Consider the following 7875-nt stretch of genomic DNA (forward strand, 5'->3'; position numbering starts at 1 on the left):
GCATTCATCTCACAGAGTTGAAACTTTCTTTTGATTAAGCAACTTTTAAACACTCTTTTGTAGAATCTGCAAGTGGACATTTCGAGCGCTTTGAGACCAATGGTGGAAAAGGAAATACCTTCACATAAAATCTAGACAGAAGCATTCTGACAAACTACTTTGGATGTGTGCATTCATCTCACAGAGTAGAACTTTAGTTTTCAATGAGCAGTTTTAAAAAACTCTTTTTGTAGAATCTGCAAGTGAACATTTGGAGCACCTTTAGTCCTATGGTGGGAAAGGAAATATCTTCAAATAAAAACTAGACAGAAGGACTCTCACAAACTTCTCTGTGACGGGTGCATTCATCTCACAGAGTTGAACATTTCTTTTGATTGAGCAGCTTTGAAACACGCTTTTTGTAGAATCTGCGAGAGGACATTTGGAGCGTTTTAAAGCCTATTGTGGAAAAGGGAATATCTTCATATAAAAACTAGTCAGAAGAATTCTGACAAACTTCTTCATGATTTGTGAATTCCTCTCACAGAGTTGAACCTTACTTTTCATTGAGCAGCCTTGAAGCACTTTCTTTGTAGAATCTGCAAGTGGACATTTGGAGCGCTTTGAGGCCTATGGTGGAAAAAGAAATATCTTCACATAAAATTAGAGGGAAGTATTCTAACACACTTCTTTGTGATGTGTGCATTCACCTCACAGAGTTGAATGATACTTTTCACTGTGCAGTTTTGAAACACTCCTTTTGTAGTATCTGCAAGTGTACATTTGGAGCACTTTGATGCCAATGGTGGAAAAGGAAATATTTTCACATTAAAAATATACTGAAGCATGCTCACAAACATCTTTGTGACTTGTGCATTCATCTCACAGAGTTGAACCTTTCCTTTGCTTGAGCAGCTCTGAAACACCGTTTTTGTAGAATCTGCAAGTGGACATTTGGAGTGCTTTGAGGCCTATGGTGGAAAAGGTAATATCTTCACATAAATCTAGATTGAAAAATTCCGTCAAACTTCTTTGTGATGTGTGCATTCATCTCACAGAGTTGAACCTTAGTTTTCATTGAGCAGTTTTGAAACACTCTTTTTGTAGAATCTGCAAGTGGACATTTGGAGCTCTTGGAGGCCTGTAGTGGAAAAGGAGATATCTTCACATTAAAACCAGACAAATCATTCTCACAAACTTCTTTGTATTCTGTGCATTCATCTCACAGAGTTGAACCTTGGTTGTCATTGAGCAGTTTTGAAATCCTCTTTTTATAGAATCTGCAGGTAGACATTTGGAGCGCCTTGAGGCCTGTGGTGTATAACGAAACATCTTCATATAATAACTAGACAAAAGCATTCTGAGAAACTTCTTTGTGATGGGTGCACTCATCTCACGTAGTTGAACCTTTCTTTTGGTGGAGAAGCTTTGAAACACTCTTTTTGTAGAATCTGCAAGTGGACACTTGGAGCGCTTTGAGGCCCATGGTGGGATAAAAAATATCTTCACATAAAAACCAGCCAGAAGCATTCCGACGAACTTCTTTGTGATGTGTGCATTCGTCCCACAGGGTTGAACCTTTCTTTTGATTGAGCAGCTTTGAAAAACTCTTTTTGTAGAATCTGCAAGTGGACATTTGGTGCACATTTGAGCCTATGGTGGAAAAGGAACTATCTTCACATAATAATTGGACAGAAGCCTATGGGGGAAAAGGGAATATCTTCACTTAAAAAGTATACGGAAACATTCCATCAAACTCCTTTGTAATGTGTGCATTCATCTCACCGAGTAGAACCTTCCTTTCATTGAAGAGTTTTGAAACCCTATTTTTGTAGAATCTACAAGTGGACGTTTGGAGGACTTTGAGGCCTATATTGGAAAAGAAAATTTCTTCACACAAAAAATAGGCAGAAGCGTTCTGACAAACTTCTTTGGGATGTGTGCATTCATTGCACAGAGTTGAACCTTTCTTTTTATTGAGCAGTTTGAAACACTCTTTCTGTAGAATCTGCAAGTGGACATTTGGAACGCTTTGAAGCCTATGGTTTAAAAGGAAATATCTTCACCTAAAAACCACCCAGAAGCATTCTGACAAAGTTCTTGGTGATGTGTGCATTCATCTCACGGAGTTGAACCTTTCTTTTGATTGAGCAGACTTGAAACACTATTTTTGTAGAATCTGAAAGTGGATATTTGGAGCGCATTTAGGCCTAGGGTGGAAAAGGAAGTATCTTCAAATAATAACTAGACAGAAGCATTCTGACACACTTCTTTGTGATGTGTGCATTCATCTCACAGAGTTGAACCTTACTTTTCATTGAGCTGTTTTGAAACACTCTTTTTGTTGAATCTTCCAGTGGTCATTTGGAGTGCTTTGAGGCCTATTGTGGAAATGGAAACATCTTCACAAAAAAATTAGACAGAAGCATTTCGACAATCTTCTTTGTTATATGTGCATTCTTCTCACAAAGTTCAACCTTCCTTTTGATTGAGCAGCCCACAAACACTCTTTTTGTAGAATCTGCATGTGGAGTTTTGGAGCACTTTGAGGTCTGTGGTGGAAAATGAAATATCCTCACATGAAAACTAGGCAGAAGAATTCTGACAAACTTCTTTGTGATGTGTACATTCACCTCACAGAGTTGAACCTTAGTTTTCATTGAGCAGTTTTCAAACCCTCTTTTTGTAGAATCTACAAGTGGAGATTTGGAGTGCTTTGATACCTGTGTTGGAAAAGGAAATATATTTACATAAATACTAGACAGAAGCATTCTGACAAGCTTCTTTGAAATGTGTGCTTTCATCTCACAGAGTTGGAGTTGAACCTTACTTTTTATTGAGAAGTTTTGAAACATTTTTTTCATATAATCTGCAAGTAGACATTTGGAGCGCCTTGATGCCAATGGTGGAAAAGGAAATATCTTCATATAATAACTAGACAGAAGAGTAAACTATCGCAAGAACAAAAAACCAAACACCACGTATTCTCACTCACAGGTGAGAATTGAACAATGAGAACACATGGACACAGGAAGGGGAACATCACATTTCGGGGACTGTTGTGGGGTGGGGGGAGGGTGGAGGGATAGCATTGGGAGATATACCTAATGCTAGATGACGAGTTGGGAGGTGTAGCGCACCAGCATGGCACATGTATACATATGTAACTTACCTGCACGTTGCGCACATGTACCATAGAGCCTAAAGTATAATAATAATAATAATAATAATAATAATAATAATAATAAAAGAAGAAGCATTCTGAGATACTTCTTTGTGATGGGTGCATTCATCTCACAGAGTGGAACATTTCTTTTGGTTGAGCAGCTTTGAATGACTTTTTGGAGAATCTTCAAGTGCACATTTGGAGCGCTTTGTGGCCTATGGTGAAAAAGCAAATATCTTCTCATAAAAACTAGACAGAAGCATTCTGAAAAACTTCTTAGTCATGTATACATTCATCTCAGAGAATTGTACCTTACGTTTCATTGAGCAGTTTTGAAAAACTCTTTCTGTAGTATCTACAAGTGGCCGTTTGGAGCACTTCGAGGCCTATGGTGGAAAAGGAAATATCTTCACATAAAAACCAGACAGAAGCATTCTGACAAACATTTTGTGATGTGTGCATTCATCTCACAGGGTTGGACATTTCTTTTGATTGAGCAGCTTTGAAACACTCTTTTTGTAGGATTTGAAAGTGGACATTTGGAGTGCTTTGTGTCCTATGGTGGAAAAGGAATTATCTTCACATGAAAAATGTACAGAAGCATTCTGACAAACTTCTTTGTGATGTGTGCATTCATCTCACAGAGTTGAACCTTACTTTTCATTGAGCAGTTTTGAAACTCTCTGTAGAATCTACAAGTGGACATTTGGAGCACTCTTAGGTCTATGGTGGAAAAGGAATTACCTTAACATAATAACGAGACAGAAGGATTCTGACAAACTCCTTTGTCGTGTGTGCATTCACCTCACAGAGTTGAACCTTACTTTTCATTGAGCAGCTTTGAAACACTCTTTTTGTAGAATCTGCGAGTGGACATTTGTGGCACTTTGAGACCTATGGTGGAAAAGTAAATATGTTCACATAAAAACCAGACAGAAGCATTGTGACAAACTTCTTTGTGATGTGTGCAATTATCTCACAGAATTGAACCTTACTTTTCATTGAGCAGTTTTGTAACACTCTTTATGTAGAATCTGCCAGTGGACATTTGGAGTGCTTTGAGTCCTATTGTGTACATGGAAATATCTTCACATAAAAACTAGACAGAAGCATTCTGACAAACTTCTTGGTGAAGTGTGCATTCATCTCACAGAGTTGAAACTTTCTTTTGATTAAGCAACTTTTAAACACTCTTTTGTAGAATCTGCAAGTGGACATTTCGAGCGCTTTGAGACCAATGGTGGAAAAGGAAATACCTTCACATAAAATCTAGACAGAAGCATTCTGACAAACTACTTTGGATGTGTGCATTCATCTCACAGAGTAGAACTTTAGTTTTCAATGAGCAGTTTTAAAAAACTCTTTTTGTAGAATCTGCAAGTGAACATTTGGAGCACCTTTAGTCCTATGGTGGGAAAGGAAATATCTTCAAATAAAAACTAGACAGAAGGACTCTCACAAACTTCTCTGTGACGGGTGCATTCATCTCACAGAGTTGAACATTTCTTTTGATTGAGCAGCTTTGAAACACGCTTTTTGTAGAATCTGCGAGAGGACATTTGGAGCGTTTTAAAGCCTATTGTGGAAAAGGGAATATCTTCATATAAAAACTAGTCAGAAGAATTCTGACAAACTTCTTCATGATTTGTGAATTCCTCTCACAGAGTTGAACCTTACTTTTCATTGAGCAGCCTTGAAGCACTTTCCTTGTAGAATCTGCAAGTGGACATTTGGAGCGCTTTGAGGCCTATGGTGGAAAAAGAAATATCTTCACATAAAATTAGAGGGAAGTATTCTAACACACTTCTTTGTGATGTGTGCATTCACCTCACAGAGTTGAATGATACTTTTCACTGTGCAGTTTTGAAACACTCCTTTTGTAGTATCTGCAAGTGTACATTTGGAGCACTTTGATGCCAATGGTGGAAAAGGAAATATTTTCACATTAAAAATATACTGAAGCATGCTCACAAACATCTTTGTGACTTGTGCATTCATCTCACAGAGTTGAACCTTTCCTTTGCTTGAGCAGCTCTGAAACACTGTTTTTGTAGAATCTGCAAGTGGACATTTGGAGTGCTTTGAGGCCTATGGTGGAAAAGGTAATATCTTCACATAAATCTAGATGGAAAAATTCCGTCAAACTTCTTTGTGATGTGTGCATTCATCTCACAGAGTTGAACCTTAGTTTTCATTGAGCAGTTTTGAAACACTCTTTTTGTAGAATCTGCAAGTGGACATTTGGAGCTCTTGGAGGCCTGTAGTGGAAAAGGAGATATCTTCACATTAAAACCAGACAAATCATTCTCACAAACTTCTTTGTATTCTGTGCATTCATCTCACAGAGTTGAACCTTGGCTGTCATTGAGCAGTTTTGAAATCCTCTTTTTATAGAATCTGCAGGTAGACATTTGGAGCGCCTTGAGGCCTGTGGTGTATAACGAAACATCTTCATATAATAACTAGACAAAAGCATTCTGAGAAACTTCTTTGTGATGGGTGCACTCATCTCACGTAGTTGAACCTTTCTTTTGGTGGAGAAGCTTTGAAACACTCTTTTTGTAGAATCTGCAAGTGGACACTTGGAGCGCTTTGAGGCCCATGGTGGGATAAAAAATATCTTCACATAAAAACCAGCCAGAAGCATTCCGACGAACTTCTTTGTGATGTGTGCATTCGTCCCACAGGGTTGAACCTTTCTTTTGATTGAGCAGCTTTGAAAAACTCTTTTTGTAGAATCTGCAAGTGGACATTTGGTGCACATTTGAGCCTATGGTGGAAAAGGAACTATCTTCACATAATAATTGGACAGAAGCCTATGGGGGAAAAGGGAATATCTTCACTTAAAAAGTATACGGAAACATTCCATCAAACTCCTTTGTAATGTGTGCATTCATCTCACCGAGTAGAACCTTCCTTTCATTGAAGAGTTTTGAAACCCTATTTTTGTAGAATCTACAAGTGGACGTTTGGAGGACTTTGAGGCCTATATTGGAAAAGAAAATTTCTTCACACAAAAAATAGGCAGAAGCGTTCTGACAAACTTCTTTGGGATGTGTGCATTCATTGCACAGAGTTGAACCTTTCTTTTTATTGAGCAGTTTGAAACACTCTTTCTGTAGAATCTGCAAGTGGACATTTGGAACGCTTTGAAGCCTATGGTTTAAAAGGAAATATCTTCACCTAAAAACCACCCAGAAGCATTCTGACAAAGTTCTTGGTGATGTGTGCATTCATCTCACGGAGTTGAACCTTTCTTTTGATTGAGCAGACTTGAAACACTATTTTTGTAGAATCTGAAAGTGGATATTTGGAGCGCATTTAGGCCTAGGGTGGAAAAGGAAGTATCTTCAAATAATAACTAGACAGAAGCATTCTGACACACTTCTTTGTGATGTGTGCATTCATCTCACAGAGTTGAACCTTACTTTTCATTGAGCTGTTTTGAAACACTGTTTTTGTTGAATCTTCCAGTGGTCATTTGGAGTGCTTTGAGGCCTATTGTGGAAATGGAAACATCTTCACAAAAAAATTAGACAGAAGCATTCCGACAATCTTCTTGGTTATATGTGCATTCTTCTCACAAAGTTCAACCTTCCTTTTGATTGAGCAGCCCACAAACACTCTTTTTGTAGAATCTGCATGTGGAGTTTTGGAGCACTTTGAGGTCTGTGGTGGAAAATGAAATATCCTCACATGAAAACTAGGCAGAAGAATTCTGACAAACTTCTTTGTGATGTGTACATTCACCTCACAGAGTTGAACCTTAGTTTTCATTGAGCAGTTTTCAAACCCTCTTTTTGTAGAATCTACAAGTGGAGATTTGGAGTGCTTTGATACCTGTGTTGGAAAAGGAAATATATTTACATAAATACTAGACAGAAGCATTCTGACAAGCTTCTTTGAAATGTGTGCTTTCATCTCACAGAGTTGGAGTTGAACCTTACTTTTTATTGAGAAGTTTTGAAACATTTTTTTCATATAATGTGCAAGTAGACATTTGGAGCGCCTTGATGCCAATGGTGGAAAAGGAAATATCTTCATATAATAACTAGACAGAAGAGTAAACTATCGCAAGAACAAAAAACCAAACACCACGTATTCTCACTCACAGGTGAGAATTGAACAATGAGAACACATGGACACAGGAAGGGGAACATCACATTTCGGGGACTGTTGTGGGGTGGGGGGAGGGTGGAGGGATAGCATTGGGAGATATACCTAATGCTAGATGACGAGTTGGGAGGTGTAGCGCACCAGCATGGCACATGTATACATATGTAACTTACCTGCACGTTGCGCACATGTACCATAGAGCCTAAAGTATAATAATAATAATAATAATAATAATAATAATAATAATAAAAGAAGAAGCATTCTGAGAAACTTCTTTGCGATGGGTGCATTCATCTCACAGAGTGGAACATTTCTTTTGGTTGAGCAGCTTTGAATGACTTTTTGGAGAATCTTCAAGTGCACATTTGGAGCGCTTTGTGGCCTATGGTGAAAAAGCAAATATCTTCTCATAAAAACTAGACAGAAGCATTCTGAAAAACTTCTTAGTCATGTATACATTCATCTCAGAGAATTGTACCTTACGTTTCATTGAGCAGTTTTGAAAAACTCTTTCTGTAGTATCTACAAGTGGCCGTTTGGAGCACTTCGAGGCCTATGGTGGAAAAGGAAATATCTTCACATAAAAACCAGACAGAAGCATTCTGACAAACATT

Source organism: Pongo pygmaeus, chromosome 17 (genome assembly GCF_028885625.2).
Source record: "Pongo pygmaeus isolate AG05252 chromosome 17, NHGRI_mPonPyg2-v2.0_pri, whole genome shotgun sequence".
NCBI lineage: Eukaryota > Metazoa > Chordata > Mammalia > Primates > Hominidae > Pongo > Pongo pygmaeus.